Consider the following 21,612-nt stretch of genomic DNA (forward strand, 5'->3'; position numbering starts at 1 on the left):
GTTCAGGCGAAAGTTAATGTAAGACATTAAAACTTCTTGTAGCCTTCCCTAGTTAGCACTGAATTTCTAAAATTTAGCACCCTTTGCAGCCACAAAGCTGGATCTTGACAAATACATGCTGCTTCTAGAGGTTTAATATGATCCCTCCATAAGATCTTTGGTTGCCTTCAAACACAGAGTTCCCCATCCTAAATGTCCCAGGAGGAAGGTGGAAATTAGCTCAGAGAGGCTTTAAGATGTCAGTGTGTTTCAGGCAGTGTTTTTCATCTGAGGGCATTGCAGAATAAAGTCCTTTTCAAATGGTTATCCTGATGCTTTTCTTCACACACCTCCATGTATCTGTCTAAAGATAATATTTCTATCAGTAAAGGATCATCAGAAGTCCCATAATGACCAAAATAATGTAGTGTAAAACGGTCTCATGAGGAAATTACCTTTTAAATCAATATATCAGGTCTATTTTACCCAAGTCTTTTCTCATTGCAGTACATGGGGCAACTCCCTCCCTCACTTGAAATCTCCTCCAAAAATACCTTGTTCAAAACTTGAGTAATATTGATCTGCCAGTTCACACAAACCCAAATCCAGTTTGGTTTTTTTTAATTGCCATTGGCTATTAATTCCACTTTCAGACTTCTTGCATTTTCTTAGGGAGTTGTCTTGTTCTTTCTGAATTATTTCTCTATGCTGAGCACACTGCACACAATACATGATGAAGGAATTAGATTAGTGGCAGGGGTTTTAAGAAATATTGTCTGTGGAAGATGACTGCTCCCTGTTTTTTCTGGAATGGCTTGTGTGAAACGGAGGCATTCTGGCATATTTTACTCACCTTTCTGGTTTCTATACTCTTCTCACAGCTTTGGTAAAATGGACTCTTCTATTTCCATTCCTTTTGTGGGATGACATGTAAAATATATGGAAAATGTGTAGGAAGACTTTTCACAATCACCAATTTCATCCCTGCAGCCCACTGAGATCTCGAACTGAATCACACCCCATCTTCTACATGTCTGAAATAATTTCCATACTGTTCTATAAAATGGCAGCCAGGAGTCAGTGAGAGGCGGGTGCAGAGACATGAAACAGAAGACAGTGCAGTACCTGCAGAAATCTTTTTTCTAAAATCAATTACTAGATCATCTGGCATCTCTGTCTGAAATCTAGATTTTCCTATCACTGAGGAACTCCTAAAAATAATTATGCTTTTAGTGTTCTTTATAAACAGTGAGGGTACTTTGCATGAATCTGTCTTCATAGATATTCTTCCAAAAAAACAGAGGAGGTAGCAGTTTGGGGTGAAGGATTGTGTGGTGGTTAGCAAGACATATGGTGTGCAGCATAAGGACTTTACTGGATACAACTCAAGGCAGTAGCAAAATTCCCACCCACATCACCAAATCCAAACCTGGCCCATAAACACTTTCTTTATTTGACAAACCATAGTGTAAACTACTTTATATTTTATAAACTGACTCTATAATTCCCCCGAATAAGGGTTATTATGAATGCCACTGAGCTCTCCCATGCCAGTGACATCTCACTGCCATAAGAGCTAATACATTTGAAATATGGGGAAAATGTATGAAGATTAAGAAGGGTTTATAGGACATAGGCTAAATATGTAGCAACAAGCATTTCCCAGAAATACTTCAGTATTCAGTATGAATAGCATGGAGGTAACCATTGGCTGAATAGTGAGGTTACAGTATTTTATCTGTTGATGCAAGTTGGCTGGACAACACATTTGTTCCTTGAGATTTCTGTTCGCACAAACTGCGAGGAAAGTTGCCTCCAAACACTAAATCTCCAAACACTGTGCTCCCATGGGTCAGCCCATGCTACTCTTGCAGAGTCACTGGGTGTCTGACAGAAGTGTGGCGGATGCATCCTCAGTAGCTTCAGGAGGGCTAAAATAGAAGTAGCAGCACAGAAGATGTGGAAGCACAGATATTAGCACAGGCTACCAGCTAAACACTCCTCCTGTGTGACAAAGTTCAACTCGGGGTCTCCACTGCAGTGTTCCTGGGGCTGGTGAAACATGGCATCTTTGCTGCAGTCATACCCTGTGGTGCAGTAATAAGTTGTTCTGTGACAGCACTTTCATTGGACCCTTTCTCCATATACACTGCTGGCAGAATATGCAAACACACCAACAGTCCTAATTCACAACAGACACAGTTATACTAGCAATATTTTTTGCCTTTTCCAGACCATTTGTCAAATTCTATTTTTCTTTGAATGAAAGCAGAATTTTCTCCAGTAAAAAAGACAAAGGAGATCCCATTAGGTTGAAGATGAAACACTGTAGGGAGAGTGAGGGGGTTACAAAACTCACCAGTGTCTTTTTTTCAGCTGTATTGATTAAAAAAAAAATTCTATTTCATTTTAAATGAATTAAAATAATTTGTAGACCTTAGGACCCTCAGGGGTACTGAAGCCTGCAGCAAATTTAAGCATACTTACGACTTCAAAGTCAACTGGGCTTTCTGTTATAGCAGACTAGTTAGTGTTGCAGGAGGAAAAATTCTAGTGTATTTCTCACTGGAGATGACCATGGAAGAAATGTGCTTGACTTCCAGCAGAAATAAGGTGTTTTTGAAATGTTACCTTTTTTTATATAGGGCTGTTCCCTTTAACATCTCCTCAATCCTCTGTTGTCCAGACAGTCACGGCTTCAGTCAATACAACCTGCACCATTCAAAATCTCTCCAAATCTGAGTAAATGGGCACTCTTAGGGCTTTCAGATTCAATGAGTTCTGGTTTTGGTGATCTTAGGCATGTGTAGAAAGCTGTTCTGTGTTTGAAGGGACAATTACTACAAATTTGTTTGGTATGTTGTGGCTGGACTAGAAGATCCCATTGTAGATGTGTGCCAGCTGTGCAATGTGTCAGATGATAATGTATATGAGGTCTTAGTAAGTGAGTATCTAAAGTACATACTTAGTTCTTTCAATGTTGTTGGGGAAGCAAACTGAGAGATTGGATGGAAAATCCTGAGTTTCCCTCATAGTCTAGCCAAGAGTGATGGCCGAAAAGAAACAGATTTCATGGGGTTTTAAGTGGCAGAAACTGGAGGGCCAAACTCCGTTTTTTGGAGCTGGGGCATTGGTACCAGCCCATGGAGGCCACAGGTGCTTGATTGCTGCTCCTTGAGGAGTTCTGCCACAACTTCAGAGACAGAAATTTGTTTGGTGCTGATGGCATCTTGGCAATTCCCAGTGTCAGGCACTTAGTATCCTCAATACCTCAGGCGCCTCTAAGATAAAGCAGCAAGTGAGGTGAGTAGACATAGCTGCCAAGTCCCTTGACTCTACCTATACCTGAAAATTTCATAAATAATTTTTCCCAGCTCCTTTTTCTCCAGTATCAAGAGTATGTTGGATCAGTAACTGATGTCTTAAAAAAAAAAAAAAAAAAAAAAAAAAAAAAAAAAATACTACCCCACTTCCTATTTAAATCACCTGAAAAGTGGTATTTCTGTACTGAATGAGGCCAGTTGTCAACTGGGTACAAATAGCACAAGAACAAAATAAACTTCTTGCTTCACTTCAAAACCCATGATGAAGCCACATCAACAATTTTGCATATTTCTCTCCCCTCAGAAGTACACAGGCTACATTTTTTGTAGGTCAGAACTTCACAGGCTTCTTGAAATAAACAGGGTGCAAAAGAGAAGGGAAAGGGAATAATATTGTTGGCTGGATACTAATGTCCTCGCTTAAGCTAGCAGGTCTCATTATGGTTTTGCATCTTTCAGCTTACTCTGACCAAAGTCCAGCACTCACTGATACTGTACTCATTTATTTTGTGGACTGCATTTCTATAGGCTTATAAAACAAGGCCTGGATAATGCTTATTCACAGATTTACTATATTCCGTTTTCCAGTACAAATGTACAAGAAAATACATTTAAGTATTTCAGACTTCTTTGTCATAAAACTAAAATAAAATCAATCTAAACCACAACTCATTTCAAGCATCAGCAAAACATATTTTTCATTCACCCTTTCAAGGCCTTTCCTGCAACAATCCCCAGGTCTTTAAAGGCAAGCACTGTACTGGGAAGATCATTAATACATTTTTTTGACCAAGTGGGGAAGAAAGTTCAAAGAAGAAGGCTTCCCACAGAGAACAAACTATGCTGTGAACATCTGAGCTACTGGAGTCAGAGTTTCTACTAAGCTATGTCTTATGATTGAGTTTGGTATCTAAGAAGGTGCAATTTTGATTTACATTTTGGGGAAAATTGTTTCTTTCTTGTTGGGTTTTTTCTCCCTTCCCTACACGGGTCCCTCCCACTCCCCCCCCAATGATAGAACCATGAAGTCTCTGTCTAGAATAGATTCTTCAGTTGTTTTCACATGGCTGTCTCATAGAGGCTCTCTCCTTAACTTCTCATATTTTTTAAAGATGTTAATTACCTTTAAATCCCTGCATCTTTGTCAAATTTGTTTGAATCAATCCAGAAGGATCAAACCCTTTGTGTCTGTGTGGGAAGCTGGATTTGCAAAATACCTGGAGACTCTATTTTTAGGATACCAGATTCTTTAATAATCTCCCTTCCTAAGTGATAAGAGATACCATTCTTTGCTGACAGTAGCTAAGGCAGTATCCCACAGGTGTGGGATCCCTCCTCTACACAAGCATGGTATGAATATGACATAGCTTAATGAGCTATCCAGATACAAAATGAGAGAGGTGACTTGCAAGTAGGATCATTTTACACAGGAAGCAAGGTTTGCTGTCGCTGACATTCACTGCCTTTGCCCAGTTGTGGCGCCAAAGCTGACTTTGAAGGTAGCTCTGTCAGCAATCCCATTACCAGTGATTCCCTGGACTTAGTCACTGCTAAGTGACTCAGGCTGTGCATGATCCTTCCTTGTTACCTACCTGTTGCCTTTGCTCCTCACTCCTCTCAAGACCATCTTTGTAAAAAAACCTACTTAGTTTCCAAACAATCAAGCAGAAGTTTCCTCTTTCCAGCCTCCCCTGCCCAAATATCTGTTTTAGAACTCTAAGAGCAAGGTTAGACTAGAGACATCTGGCTTCCCTCATGCAAAAGTACCACCTTATGACTGATGGCTAGAATTTGACAACACTGTGGAAGATCCAGCAGTTTATTTCTTTTTGTGGGAAAAAACAAACAAACAAAAAAAGATAAAGTGGCAAATGAGCAAATAGAAGGAGGAAGTAAACTCCAGGGGGATCACCTCAGGGCTGAGCATTGCATTTCTCTGCTTTTTAAACCACATCCAGCCCAGAGTGACTTGTTTTGAAGCACTTAAAAATGCAACTGAGTGCAAATTGCTGAACAAAACATATTATAATGAGCATGGGAGTTTCACTGAAGTAAGAGGCATGTTGCACACTGTTTTGTCTACTGACTAATGCCACAGTCTAAGGGACAGGCATCACATCAAACAGAGAACAAGAAAACAGTGGCAACCCCCACTCACCCCAGCTGTGCTCTCTTGGCTCTATACTGAACGTGGTGATCATAGTCTGGCAGCGCTGTTGTAGAAAATGAGGTTCTGGAACACTTAAAAACATTTTGGAGTGAATTCTGTTTATTAAACACCACTGAGACCTTTTATATCAATTTTCAATCCTTTCAATAACTTGTTTTCCAACAGCACTAAATCACCCACCTCTTCTTCAGATCTTAATTAGGCCATCAATTAGGTAAATCACATCTGCTTGTCCTTTTTACTACAGTTCCCTGTGTACAGCAGCTCTGGATATTTTAGAGTATACATCCATGTTGGCAAGGCAAGATTGGCACTGCTCCCAATGCTGTTGCCACCCACCCTCTGTTCTCGCAAGGGTGCACACAGATGTAGCAGAGTTGAGGATCACTTCTGCTGCAAATGATTTGGGTCTGAACAAGGGAGTTACTCTTGGCTGAAAACCCATTAGTATACAGAAGTATAAACAAAATCAGCAATAAACGTGATCAGTTTGCATGACTCTGCACTCAGACTAATGATGAAATAGTTGCCTGGGCTTAAGGAGCTGCCAACTGCTGCCACTGCATATTCCGTGTTGTGTACAACTTTTCTGCAGCATGGAAAAGGAGGAACAATTTCAAAGAGGATGCAGGTGTTGACTCACAGCTGGCATGTCAGGAGGACATACCTCCTTCACTCTGCAGGCCCACCATGCCGTTGGCAGATGGAGTATCAGGAGCGGAGCAGCTCCTGTGGCTCCTTGGTCACACGTACTGCGTGCCGGGTGCCAGGGACATTCCTGCAGGGCAGGCTCTCCATCCTACCTCCAGCCCTACTGCACCTCTCTCCTGCCATGTCTGTAGGCACCAGCTGTTTATCTCTCTTGTTTGCAATGGGGCTGAGCCCACCCAGGGCTCTCCATTGGTTTGTTAGTCCTGACCAGACTCACATTACGAGTCTTAAATTCTTTTTGGTGTAGGTGGCATCAAGAAGCCCTGAATTCTCCTATGCTGAATCTCTCTCACTCATCAGATGTCTTTCACTTCAGTGCCTCACAAATGCAGGTTTTTCATCTTACTGGACAACTGAAGAAAGAACATTCAAGTGGGTGAAGATTGCAAAATCTGTCTTTGAGATTATAGGTCCTGACTCTTCTCATCTGAGCACCTCACAGTCATTGCTACTAAGGAAATATAAGTGTGAAATGGATGTAAAAAAACTACTACTTAAAAATCCCCTCTCAGAAAGAAATGTACTTATTACACTTCCCACACTTGAAAACTACTCACTAACACAAAAGGCAGTGTGTAATTGGTCCTTCACATTTAATTTGCATGTGGAACATAATAATAGCATGCATATTACCAAAGAAAGCAGATTTTACAAGGACTCCTTTAACAACTTAAAATTGTTTGATGAGACATGTTAAAATTATGCAAGGTCTTTCAAAATCCAAAAAATAAGTTTCAATTTTTAGCTTCCATAAGCTAAGAACTTCTATTTTAAGATTGCATCTAAGACTATTTTGTTGCACTCTGTGCACACTTTGAAGATGTTTCAGGTGCTCTTGTGTGTGTCTTAGAGACAGGGCGGCCTTGGCTGGTCCATTCCTCTGGAGGCATGGGAAGGTGGTGCTAGAATGCCTAAGCTCCTGTTCCAGCCTTGGCCACCACTTGCCCCAAGGAGGTGGCTGATGCCCAGGGCTGGGTCTGCCCAGGCTGCCCCCTGTCCTGCCCTGTCCCTGGCTGGGGCAGTGGGGCACAACAGGCTGTGAGAGAGCCCCCAACCCATGCAGTGTATTTGCAGGGAGAGAGAAATCTTTCATCGGAAATAGTTTGCTCATCGTTCCTTTTGATTTTTAAAAAATTAATTTCCACTTTAAAATACCAGCAAGAAAATGTTTTGACAAGTTTGTACCAATACATGTAATGTACAATTTGGAGTTAAATGTGACTGAGAAAATAATTTTTGAACCCATATACAAAACCAATGCACAAAAGTGGACCTTTTCTGCTAAAATTAAGTATTTTTTCCACTCTGCTCTCCTGACCACAGTTGTGTCCGGGTGAACTCTGGTTTGCCAAGCTAGACACCATGAGACCATTTCTTTTTCTGATGAGGACAGCATTCCCTAAGTCAGTGAATTGCCACAAAGGTTCATTGCAGCAAGGATCAGTTGAGCCACAGACCCTCCAAATTAAGCCTAAATCACTCCAGCCTTTTCCTGAAGGGGGATGCAGAGGTCTCCTTTCTCCAGATCAGGTCTTCCCTGGTGCCATCTTGTACAGTATTTTTAAAGAGGCACAACTAGTTTTGAAATTTTCCACCTTCTTACTACCAGCTTCTCATCTGCATCTGTCTGCCTGCTTGCCTGCACTTGTGCTGATTTAAAGGGTTGTGAGAGAGCAATGTTGAACAATAAGGAGAAGGATTCAGGACACAGACACGCATGACTTCCTTAAAAAATTTAGCACATTTTTTAAACTCAGATTCTTCCTGTGGATCCCAAGACGGGAGAGCTGGCTTCAGCATAATCAGGATCAGAGCCACGGAGATGTTATTGTCTGTATTGCCATGAAGTAGATTGTGCCATCCTCCACTGTTAATTGCCTTCTGTGGTTGTGTATGTGACAAGCTATTCCAATCTATTTTTAATACTTCATCTAGTGTTAAAAATTCTACATTAATAATGGGAAAGTTCAGGAAATATAGAACATTCAGAGAAGTACTACAGAGAAGTACTACCTGTCCTTTCTTTTGGAACACTTTTCCTTTACTAATAGTTATATGCCTTTACTATAGTTATAGTTTCCTCCCTTATCTCTGTATTTACTTTGCTTTCCAAAATGCTTGAAGTTACGAGTTGGACAAAACCAAAATGTTTCTCCAGCCCAGCTGCTTGAATTCTCCAGAGGTTTTATTTCCTGGCCTTTCTCAGCTGTAGGAGGGATGACTGCCTCTTCTTTAAATTCCCAGATGAGTCATGATAAAAATAGTGTGGCATTTATATTCATACTAATGCACCTGCAGTATCATCTGTCTCTCAGTTATGAGGTTGCAAATTTCTTCTCTTATCAATGCATAAGTTGAAATGCTTATAAGTCTCTGCCAGTATAAAACATATTTGCAATTCTGCAAGCTCAGCAGAAACTCTGCAGAGAGACAGAAGAAAGTGTATGTCCTGAACAGTCCTGGCTGATGGGAATTTCATACAACATGATACAAGTTACTCAGATTCACATTATTAGATTTAGATTTAAATCATGTGATTTAAAACTTTTTTGGTCAGTCTCCAATATATTTTGATGCTCATACAATGTTAGTTCCTCAGTAATCTGTCAGTTTCAGTTATTCTTTTTTTGAGTTCGCCTATTTTATTCTAGATGACATTAGTTCTAGTTTAATCTCCAATAAAAGCATTTAATAATAATTTCATAACATTTTAAATGAATTGTCAATCTACTGTGCCACACTAAGATATCAACCTTGAACATGCTTACTTAAAATTAATAAATGTATAATTGCTGGATTTTGTATTTGATTTTATTCTGTCTAGTCAATGACAACCCCTCAACACTGTTCTTGTTCTTCTCCCATCTCCCCAGGCTCAACCTGCTGCTCGTGGTTCTGTTTGATTCTGACAGCTCTCTGCAGGTCTGTTCCTTGGCCCATAAGCATGTGTGGCTTTCAGTTCCAATACACAACCTTTTTTTCCACTGCTATTTCTTGCTAAATTAAAAGATCTGCTGATTCTGGGACATATTTTGAGGACATTTTCAAAACCACTGTAAGTTACTTTTGAGCCTCAATCTAAAAATGAAAAAGAGTTTGACAGTTTTGAAAATTCATTTCCTCTTTTATCTTCTGTTCAAGCTTATTGCTTGCTTCACGTTCAGTCATTGAATCTTGATGCACACAGCAGAAATGCTTGTGTAGACACTCAGCTGGTGGATTCAGTAAGTGTAGATCCTGCTTGCATAAACAAAGTCTCAAGGGGGAAAAAACCCGACCAAAAGCACACTTTAAATGTATGTCACGATCTCACAATCTCCTCCAAGTTAACAAATTGTATTTTAGAACTGTGTTTGGTAATTATTGCATTCATGCCTCAGAAGTAAGACCCAGGCATTATGGTTGGTTGGAATTCATCTGAATAAATAGCAGTTTGCCACATTCTTAACAAAAACATTATTCATTAGAACTATTACGTATTTGCAGCCCCGAATAACATTTGGCAATTGCTTTGGGTCTGTGTTTCTAAAAGGCCCATAGACGCATACAAATTGCTCAGTGAGCTAATATAAAACAGGAGCAGTAATGAAATAGTAGAGTGAATATTAAGCTCCAGGACTGCAGTTTTATTCTGCAAAATGTTCCTCTTGCAATTTGTAAACATCTTAAAAACTTGGGTGTTTCTAAGCTATTTAATGATTGTTAGTCGTAAGACTTGATTTGTATTTGCTGCTTGTCCCTCTGCAAAAAGCATTAGTGGCAAGCTGAGTTGGTCAGATGATTTTCAGGCATTGCAACAATAAGCCCTAGGTACTTCAGAGGTTTTAGAACACAGATTCCTGCAGGTGGTTATTGAAAAAACCCTCTGAAGAAAGTGGTCAAATGGGTGCTATGGTTAGTAGTGCTGACTAATAGGGTAGAAGGAAGTGCATAAGTACAATGAGAGGAGACTTGTCAGGTTCTCTTAAAGAAATAATAACTCTTCAGATCATATGTGACCTCTCTGCTCCATGCATGGCTCTAGATTGTAGGAAAAGAAGGCACTTTCAATGAGTAAATAACTACTCTTTCAATAAGCTTACATTATATCCTACTCAGAAGAGGTGTAGCCAGGAAGAATAAAAAGTTTTCCTTATCCTACACATACTGTCACAGAAAATGAAAGGAGGCTCTAATAAAAGTCAGTATATAGTGTCTGGACACTTCTGGACCTTTAGAGAATATAATTATGAAGACTGCTGTGAGATGATTCTACTTCCCAAAGAACAGAAAAAGCTAGACACACTTCCTTAAAGCTCTTTGAACTGCTTACATTCTATGTCAGACTAAACTGCTTGCTCAAGATCTTTCAAAAAGCCTCTGAATGAAGAAGAAGCTGGAGTCAAGTTCATGACTCCAATTCAACCTCTAGATAATTCAACATTATCTATTGACCAAATACAGGATCCTTCCTTTATTGAAATCCAAATGGTTTCCAAAGCATCTGCTTCCAGTTCTGCCAGCAATCTGAAGGATACCTTGCAGATACCTTAAGGTAGAAGTAAAGCTCAAGAGCCATGGATTTATATATGTTACCCATCACTGTGGGAATGTATGGGAAATGAATCTCCAATGTCACCAACTTGAAAAGCTGGAAAGAACAATATATTTTCTATAAGGTGAGAGGACTAGAGTGCTCCTTCTTGTGCTATCCATTTAAAAAGTGTTTTGAAGAAAGGCAAGACAACAGCTTGCCTTAAACTGATTTCTAATTCAATGGTATGAGATATTTGAGTGAAGAGAAGGACTGAAGGAGGGAACAGGGAAGAAAAGGATATCAATATCCAGTTGTTTCTTCTATTTCTGGGTGAAAATGGTCTGAGGGCATGGACTTGTGGAAGAGTGTTTGAGAGAACAAAAATGCCAGGAAAAGAACCTGAACAGAAAGTGCTTTTCCTCTGGTGTTTGTGTCAGTCTTGCTAATGCCTACCTGTTAGGTTGCTTTCAGGGCAGCCAGGATTCCCTTGTTCTTAAAAGCAACATGACACTGGGGCTCTACTCCAGATCAGTTCAGAAGCAGTCAGGCACATGAAAGATGATATTAATGACAAATACTTCCTCCTTATTATTGGAACTTTTTTTCTTCTCTTACTCAATTCCTTTATGTCACTCTCTTGTTTGTTTACCATCAATATTTTTGGAGATTATCTAACAGAATCCAGAAATTCACATTTCATAACTGACACTTAATTTCTGTTAGGTTTCAGAAGGTTTTTTATAAGGTTGTGGTAACAGAAAACACGTAGCCTTAGTATTCATTCCATAGCAGTATAATTATGAAAGGGTGAGATAGAGGATTATAATTAATTGCCTTTGAGCATCTACTCTGAACTGAAATTAGCACATTCTTATTAAGGTTTCCAGTGATGAAGTATTTAATTTCTGGGCATAGCATCACGTGTGTATATTTTAGAAATGGGTGTTGTCTTGTTTTGGCTCAGATAGAGTTAATTTTCTTCACAGTTGGAAGAGATAGAGGGATAGAGTTAATTTTCTCCTCAGATACAGCTGGTATAGTACTGTATTTTGGATTTAGAATGAGAACTTGCCTTTTGTGTTCCTGTTCTGGGTTTCCTATTCAGTTTTCACAGAAAACCAGTAGCTTCACCTGTACTTTTTGCACTAGCATAATTCAGTTCTAATTTACTCAGTCATTTACTCTTTTATAGTCGGGCCACAGAATTAGCAAAACATGCTTTAAATACAGTCATGAACAGAATGATGTTGCTGCTTCCTGAAAAGGGGAGGGAAAGAGGGAAAACTGCTTGATTAGATGAGGCTGACATTCACTTTGAGATGCTCTTTGGGCGCACAAGGCAAGTAGGAGACACACAGAGCTCAGGTCTCATTCCCTATAGTCTTGGGTAAGCAGGCTGGGAAAAGCATAGGCCAGAGCTGCCTCCAACAACAGCTGGCAAAGTCACCATTTATTATTGCTTACAGGGGCCTAAAAGGCTGCTCTGAGCAGGAGCTCATCCCTCTGAGCCTCTGTGTCCACTTGTTCAGTAACACAACACAAGGGAAAATGGGACCTCTCACTTCCTCTCCTTGGTGGTGTAAAAGCATTGTTGGAAAGGGAAGTACCCTTGGGTTAAAAGGGCATTAAAAAAAAAGGATAAAGGGGTGTGCAGTTTTTCTGTCAGATAATGATTGATAGTTACTGCTCTAGGATTGCTTTTTGTATAAGGAATTAGAAACACTAAAACATACAAACCAAACCCTATGGAGAAATTATTTAATGCTAACAGGTATTCTTTCTTTATTATACAACATTGATCGATTTCAGAATTCTTTTAATTGAAGTGTGGCCATTTAGAAAATGCTGAGAAATTTGAGGTTCCACTTAAATAGTGCTAGTTACATGCATCCATACACAGTAAATTGTCTGTTGGGCTTTATTCACAGCACATACAACAGATCACTGCTGAAGGGCTGACGACCATGTAGACACTGTGAACAAACCCATAAAGAGTACTTCTCTCACTGTACCTGGAAGCTGAACAAAGAATGTTGTGCTGCATGGACTAACATAAAGGACTGGGTTATAAAAACTGTATTTACTGAGTCTCAGGTTAACATGGGGCACCTAAAGAAAAGAATGATCACAGGCTTGCCTGTCTTTTAGCTGTAGGTAAGAGGGCAGTGAAAAGAGGGAACTATTCATGCTTTTAGCTTGAGTATCATTGAATTTAATGAGAGATGAGTGCTAAAACCTCATGCAGCACTTTGAAGATACAGGGGTCATTTTATCTCTTATTCTGTTGAAATGACTGATAAACCAGCCAGAAACTATATATAGTTTTTGAAACAAGTAAATATGTTAGCAATATCGTAACACTGTATGTTTGGCCAAAGAAATCAAAATATTTGGGGAAATTAATTATGCAAAAATAGGGCAAGTTGTAACTGATTACATGACAGCTGAATTGAGCTACTATGGTACAATTTGGAAGATATCTTCATCAATTTGCAAGATGATAGTAAATTTTACAAGATTCACATTAATTCTTTCTATTTAATGTGCTTGTTTAAAAATATGGCATTAGCAAAGACCTACCTGAAGTACCCTTTGATATTCATTCTGGACATGAGTCAGCAGTGTGTGCTCACAGCCCAGAAAAGCCAACTTTATAATGGGCTTCATCTGAAGCAGCATGGCCAGCAGGTCAAGGAGGTGATTCTGCCCCTCTGCTCTACTTTCATGGCACTCCACCTGGAATGCTGCACCCAGCTCTGGAGTCCTCAGATGAGGACATGGACCTAGTGAAGCAATCCAGAGGGAAGCAATGATCAGAGGAATGGAATACCTCTTCTATGAGGACAGGCTGAGAGAGGTAGGGGTGGTTCAGCCTGAGGAAGAGAAGGGCTCCAGGGAGACCTTCCTGCAGACCTTCAGTACAAACATGGTATAAAGTACAATAAAGGTGAGTACAAGACTTTTTATTAGGGCCTGTTGAGATGGACGAGGGGTAATAGTTTAAAAGAGAGTAGACTCAGAGTAGATATAAGGAAGATGAGAGTGATACATCTTTTGTGATGAGCGATGAAACACTATAACAGGTTGCCCAAGGAGGTGATAGATACTCCATCCCTGGACACACTCAAGGTTGGGCTGTAAGCAGATCTGAGCAACCTGATCTAGTTGAAAATGTCCAAATCCCTGCCAACACAAACTCTTCTGTGATTCGACTCACAGCACACAAGTAATTACAAAGCTGCATAAGGGTGAACTCAGTCCTTGGCAACAACATAACAGTGGTGAGCAACAAATAATAGCAGAACAAAATGTTCTCCCAAAAACTGGAGCTTCCCAGTTATCAAAGACTACCCTTACCTTCCATCTCCAGTGCTTCAGGCGGCTGCTTAACCAGCTTGGCTCTGCCTAGAAGCATTCCCAGAGGCCAAGAGACTCAAGATATTCAGTACTTGCCTGTGTAAACAAGGACAGTGTCAGCTGCTTTATTTGGGCTGGTTTTGCCTGGAGGAAGAACCTAAGGCAGGAAAACTGAGTGAATAGATTATAGATACAGATTTGCTTCTAAAAATAATCTTCAGACCACACTGGTAAAGTGAATGAAAAATTGGAAAGGTTGTTGAGCAATTTTAGCTGATAGAATTTTTTTGTCATTTTCTCCAAAGAACATTGCTGTACTTACTTTTTTCACCTAGAACATCCTCCAAGACTTCAACTTTTGGTTGGCTGGCACATTTTACTATTCTTCACATGAAATCAGAGATTTTAATGGCCATCACCCCCTGAGGCTTTCTTAGAACTTGCCTCTCCAGATCAGTTCTTGAGCAAAAGTGGAAATGTCACTGCAGCCATGACAGCTCAGGGGAAGATTTCTAGGGAGTAATTTTTCTTTAGACAAACTGGTAGAGCTGGAAAAATAGGGCATTTTTGGTGCACCACAGTTGTTCTGCTCTGAAGAAAACACATTTGCCATTTGTGTGTATTGAGCTTGACAATTTTTGCACAATGCTTCTTTGAGTCTTGTCATTAAACACTACTCTGGTTATGCAGAAGTAGCCATCAGTGTCTCAGCCCTCCATTAGTGTTCATATGAGCCTGTTCTTTACCATAAAAAAGGTGGTGAGGGATTCACATTTATTGTGCCTGAGTGACTTGAATGACATTTTCTCAGTTTAGAAGCATCTCCACTTGCAGACTCAGCTTGGGATCTGAAAGTCAAGCTGTGCATTTTCTGGCTCATACAGCTTTGCCATTAAAGCTTCATTACATCAAATTCTACTCACAATTAAACCTTTGCAGATAAATTTTCCTCTGAGTTTCAAAGTAATAGTTGAAGAGGCAGCATTTTGGTCCTGGAAATGCAAAACATTTAAGAACTCTTTTGGTGACACATGAGCCAGAATGGAAACCAGCTTTTTTCTTGTACCTTTGTCAACACTAAGTGAAAGAAAAAAAAGTAAAAATTCATCCTAGTACTAAATACATTGAATAAATATGCAGACAGGGAATAGATAATTGAGTGAAGAGATGCAACTTTTTGACAGTCGTTTTTCAGAATAAAGACACATTTTAAGAAAGACACAGGTGTGTTGGAATAAAGAATTTTCTTTTATATATGAAGGTGAGTCAAACTGTCTTGGGACTTCATTTGCTTAACTGACAGGCAGAAAATAGGATTCTGGCTAGTACTGCAGCTCCTCTAGCTTCATGTGGGAATTGAAATTGAAAATAATAATGAACTGTAATGTTAATCACTCCTTTATTAGAGCAGGGACTGAGGATCAAGGGGCCTTAGTTCTTTCTTTGAGTCTTTCATTGAAGTCTTAGCTGATGTGAAAAATAGTAACTGAAATATTGGTTTGATGGCACCAACCACAAAATGGTACTACCTGGTCCTGTCCCACAGTGTTAGGGCCAGGCTAACAGCCCAGCACAGCCAGCAAAACAGGCACATAAGCCCATACACAAGCAGGGCACATCTTTACATTATTTCTTACATAAGCACATTGCCGAGACATAAGGCTACCTATAGAAAGAGGAAAACACCATTTCAAAGCACCTGGTGTCTGAGAAAAATGTTCAATGTCCCGTGCCAGTCCCAATATTTTTCCTATGGCAGCATCTCTGTTTCCTCAATAAATTTTTTCCAGGTCTAGTGGGATATCCAGGATAAACTGTGGGCCTACTCTGCCCACTATGGAGGACACATCTCCTATATTATGAAGAAGGTTTAACCTCATTAGAAAATTACTTTGGACTTTGTTGTCCTGGACACCAGGGACAGTGGTGAGCACTAACAGACTGAGGAAAAATTTCTTTTTTCATCACTCTTGTTCCCTGAAGCTGCAGCAGCAGATGCTGCATATTGTGACTGCTTTCAGAACAAAGCTTTCAGCCAGGCTTGAGTCCTAGCATTATGCATCTCTCTCAAAACTCTTCCTGAGCACTGACAGCTAAGTTGGATGTCCTGTGCTTCTGCACTAGTAGCAGTTGGTCTATCTGGTGTGGCTGCTATGAAACTGAGTGTGGTAGTGGTACCCACTGCAAATGACTCATGTATTTTTTCAGACTTGTGCAGTGGTAAGGTTGATCCACCTGATACTAAGATTTATGAAGAAAGGAAAGAAAATAAAAACATTTCAGAGAAACAAGATGATTCTTTGTGCACTCAGCACTTACAAGCAATCCTTTTACTCATTCAGTCCTACAAACTGGATGCTAAAATGCTTTCCTGGAATGATCTGAACTGAAGAACTGAAGAGGATGCTCATGTTTTGATCCTGTTTCAACTCTCTTGCAATCACACCACCTGCTTTCCTTGAGTCTCTGTTAACTCAGCTGGATTTTTTTTGTTTCAGTAAAGGATTTCAATGAAAACCAGATGTGCTGTCTGATCCAAATTTTCCTGGATAAATAAATGCTCACTCTGTTCCGTCCACTTAGCTATAACACGCCAAACCATCTCTAATGGAAATGCTTTCACAGACCACTTAGTAAAAATACAGTCCCACTTCTAGAGAGACACTGATCCTCTGTGCTAATGCAGGAAACGGTGACAAGAATCACTCTACCCTGGTCAGTGTTTTTGTGTGCTGTAATGAGGTCTTCTTAGAGGAGAAAAGACCTCAGCAGAGATCATGAAAACCAGGGAAAAGCCTTAAGTGGATTCTGCAGTGTAATGTAGGGTAAACATGAGGAATGTGGGAGAAGATTGTGCATGGAGATGTTGTGAAGAGAGCATGTAGCAGTGTGGATCAATCATTCAGAATACGAAGCCATAGCAGCAAGCAATAACAATAGGAATATTTAAGATAAAATGTGCTAAAGAGCAGCATTTTCCTGCCTTCTTGGTAGTCCACCTTTTCCCCTACCCTCAGGCAGGGAAGCCAGATGTCCCTGAAAAACAGTTCATTAAACTGATGTAACAAAAGACAATTAATTCTCAGTGGCAACATTTGGTACTGCCGTTGGTTGTGTTCACGTCACAGACACCCTGCCCCATGGCAGAGGGGGGATTGCTGAGATCTCATAAACAACCAGCCAGGTGAAACAGTAAATGCAGGTCCCCTGTACACAATTCACAAAATCGTCCCTTTTACTCCCTCAGCTTTCGTAGTCACCTCTAGCAAAAATGTGACAATGTGCTGCTTCTGGTTAGGATGCAGGAATCAGGAATCTAACAAAACAGTGCTGTTGTAACTGAGAGCTGTCTCTCTAGTCTTTGATTAATAGACAGTGTTTGGGTTGGCTTCATTCAGCACTTAAATTATTTGTATATGAATAAAAAATGCTCATTATTTTAGAGTCCTTTGTTTAGGGAAGAAATAAGTATTCCACCTCCTCTCTGCTAAAGACTGTGAATTTTATGGCCATCCCTAAAATAAGTGCTCTTTAGCAGGAGACAGAGGTGACCATGGCATTTTTTTAGAAGACTTGTGAAAATATTTTTATTCCCTTGTACTTCCAGCATAAACAGATTCTGCTTAACCATGTTTATAATGCTTCATACTAAGCAGAACTGAGAATCTTAGAAGATGACACCAGACTCTTCCAGGCATTAAATTAAAATTACTTTATATAAAAAAAAGAAAGATATATGCCTATCACTGTGTTCCAATTGTAGATGGCTGTAGTCCATTTGCTCTTGCTGGCAGCTTTTAATTTTCAAATATAAAAAGGTTATTAAGAAGTTTTGTAAACTAATGCAGACCATTTCCTGGAGTGCCTAGAAGAGCTCTAACACCAGGGAACAGGCTGAACCCTGAGTGGTGGGCAGCAGCTTTACCTTTTAAATCAGGGTGCTGCTGGCTGTGTGTATCTTGTGTCTCGGCTGTGGAGAGGTAAAGGCTGCCTGGGCAGTTTTGCTGTGCTATGAGCTCACAGGAGCTGGTGATGGAGCTGCCTCTTCAAGGCAGCATTTTTTATCCCACAGCTCTCATTGACTTATGGCATAAGTCAGGAAGACAAGGTGGAGCTGGAACCTGTTCTCCACAGAGGCAAAATACACCCAGTCAGCTTCTGTGGGAAGGGGCTGGTCAAACCTAAAGATATTCAGATCATTTCTTGTACTCTTTTGAGTAACTTTTCTCATCAGTCCCTTCCCAAATTTTTGTTTCAAAGCCCCACATGAACCTGGTATGTACCAGAGGCTGTGCTGGTTGGGATGAAGAGTGGGATGATGGTTGCCTCATCATACGTGACTGTGAGTGATAGGCAACACCGAAACTGCCTGTTGTGTGTTGCAGGAGAATTTTACAGAAAAACATTTTGGCAATAACAAAGGAGGAAGAGTGAGGGGGAAAATAATCCTTAATGTATGTAATCTTTTAGAGAATAAGTTTTGGAGGCTCTTAGAAGAGTTAGGAATGGAGAACAAAGCAGAAAACAGCTTTATAGTGTTATAGCCAACCTTGGAGGGAGCTCTTCCCCTCTAACCCCTAATTTTATCTTTGTCCCTTGTCTCCACTGAGACACAGTAAAGCTCAGGGACCAGCAGGAAGAGAGGGCACAGGCTCTGTGCACTGCAAACCCTGACAACCTCTCCTCATGGGCAATCTGAACATCCATTCTCCTCCCCTGTCCTCACTCAAAGAAGCTCCATTAAAACAGGCATTTGCAAAATGCTGCCTGCTGAAAGCATGAGAATTGATCTCTGCATGATATGCCTTAAGGCCAGTAAAAATTAGTTTTCCCATTCTGCAAAGAAGGAAATGAAATGAGCATGGTTAAGTGACTTGCTCAAGATTGAAGAGGGAGCCTTTAGTGGAGCTTGGAAAGAAACAATGGAAATCATGCAGTTTGTTTCTTAGGATGGATCCTTTCTGAAAGAGCCACACATCTTATGAGACCCTCCCTTCTGCTCAGAGCAGGACAATCACAGATTTAGTCAGAGGCAGAAATGTTTGGTGACATTTCTCTAAGTCATGAGGTCTCAAACCTTTTCAGGATCTCTGAAAAATTTCTGGACTTGACATAAAAACAAGGGGAACTCTACTTCTCACACAACACAAAATCAAGCCCAGACATCCCCAGAGAGGCAATGAACTAAATGTGGTCAGGGAAAACTATGAAAGGTTTTCAATCTAAGGCTTTTCTTCTACCAGATCCCAAAATGCTGGTTTAAGGTTGATAAATTGAAGATTAGAACATATATAGAGTTTTCAACAAATTATTCAGTCATGGTGCATTGAAAGATCTTTTAAATGAGAATTAAATGCATTTTTAGAAAATATGTAATGTCTTAGAGTCACTCTGGAGCTGGAACAAAACATGTTTTCTTTATTTAAAATGTAATTTTTATGGATGCATGAGACTTGGAGCCAGAGAAAACATTTTTAACTGCTGAGGTTTTACAGCCACTCTAGGGTTAGGAAAGCAAGCTGAAAAAATATTCTGCCTGGCAGATTTTTTAATGCTTCATTTAAAAGTAAAATAAAAAAATATTGTAACTTTTCCACCTGTACCATAATTTGTCCAAGTGAAAGAGACACCTTTCACTTCATCCCTCTCTCCTGCAATGAGCCAAATTCAAGATAACTTGTCTTGTGTGGAAAGAAGATGCCAGCTCTGGGCTGAGAACAGTGGCAAAGGCACTGGGAGCAGTCCTTGGTCCATAACAATGATGAGTGTCTTTGTTCAACTGCAAGCCTCAGTTTCTTGTGCATAAAATGCAGTGAAAATGTTGTTCCTTGTATCTGAATCATTTAGGTGTGCTGGGAAGTAATTTGGGCTGTCACCATGTCTTTATATAATGCTTTTTGCAGAGAAACCTTCAGAGATACCTGCCTTTTGGCATAATTCAAGGCAGTTGATGCCAGCCTGAAAATCTACTTCAGAAGGTTGAAATGTGTTCATTTGCTTAATCAAGCAAGTTAAAAGGCATAATATCTTGAGTTGTTAAAAAAAAAAAAAAGAGTTTCCCTCTCTAGATGTTACTCCTGGAAGAGGACCTAGGGGAAGTAAATAAGATCTTCAAAGCTTCAGCATGCTAGGAAAGCCCAAGGCCTCTTACATGCATTGCAAAGGGAGACACATGCCAGACTTGTCTATAATTTGGTGTCTGGCGAGACAGAGCTAGAAGAGGGTTTCTCTCCACATCTCCAGGCACATTTTTTACATGTTGAAATTCTTGCACATGGAACCTGAAGATCCATTGGTGAGAGCAGATCCTACAGATGAACACACCCTATATGGAAAGACAGGAACAGATATGATTTTTGTTTATATGCAGAAGGAGATTAATCTCTTTGGATGAGTAATTTTGTGCTGTTCTCCCTTTGCTCATGCAAGGACTTGTACTGAAGTACTTTAATTTCACACATGGTAAAAATCAGAAGTTGGGTATCTTCTGCACTTTGTTCAATTACAGGTTGGCTGAGGTTTTAATTGTGCATAGAGCTTTTACATACATTTGTTCTAAAACATGCAGTTCTTGAATTGGGTGGGTTTGTATCACATGGCAAAAGGCCATTCTCACAGTATGATTGTGTAGCCCACAGAAGCAAAGAATAGTTCTGAAATGGAGCAGGAAAGGCCATGTTTTTCATTCCTTTGCTTCATGGGAAGATCAATGTTATCAAATTGACACCTCATCTGACTCTCTCTGAAAACAAAAATAAAATAGCTGTGTGGAAGGATAATAAACATTTTTCTCTTTCAACTGTGGAATTGACTTCTGAGAGATAGTACAGTCCACCATCCCTCAGGATCTGAAGTCCCTAGCAAGACATCAGAGGTCCAGATGGGTAACAGTCTTTAAAGAAAAGGGTGGAATAGAGGAAGTCAAGCTACTGGAAAGTTTTACTGAGAAACTAAAGATGACCAGAGGAACCAAAGTTGTATACTTTTCTGGGCATAATTTTCAGAGAATGATGAAAAGAAGATGAGTTTTGTTGTGGAAGCACCATGGAAAACGTAAGACCCATGGATTTCACTTACAACATGACTGAAGGCCTGCTGCAAAAGCTGGACCTAGAGGAAATGGCAGCCTGCATCATGGAGATGCTGTTGGACATCCTTAGGAAAAATAAAATGAAAATAAAGAAAAATATGGGAGAAAAGCAGTGAGACAGAAAAGCAGCAGCAGTGAAAGGACAAGGCAGTTTACTTTTAGAGTTACATATGAATGCTGTCTCCTTTGCAGTAAATGCCAGAACTGCTCAGCTTTTCTTCATGGTTCTCACACCTATTCTGCTCATGAAACAACACTTTAATATCACCAGATGTAACCCAGATGGTACATATTAATTTATATATGGATGCTGGAAAATACTTATATACTTTGCATTTGAAGTCTTTTAAGTATGATTTTTATATTCATTTGAAAATTCATTTTTATTTGAGCCATAAGGCAGCTAAAAAACAGCTCCCAGGTGAATGAAAATTTATCTATTCCACCCTGAATGATTCCAGGTTTG

This window comes from Lonchura striata, chromosome 2 (assembly GCF_050655825.1).
Source record: "Lonchura striata isolate lonStrDom1 chromosome 2, ASM5065582v1, whole genome shotgun sequence".
Lineage (NCBI taxonomy): Eukaryota > Metazoa > Chordata > Aves > Passeriformes > Estrildidae > Lonchura > Lonchura striata.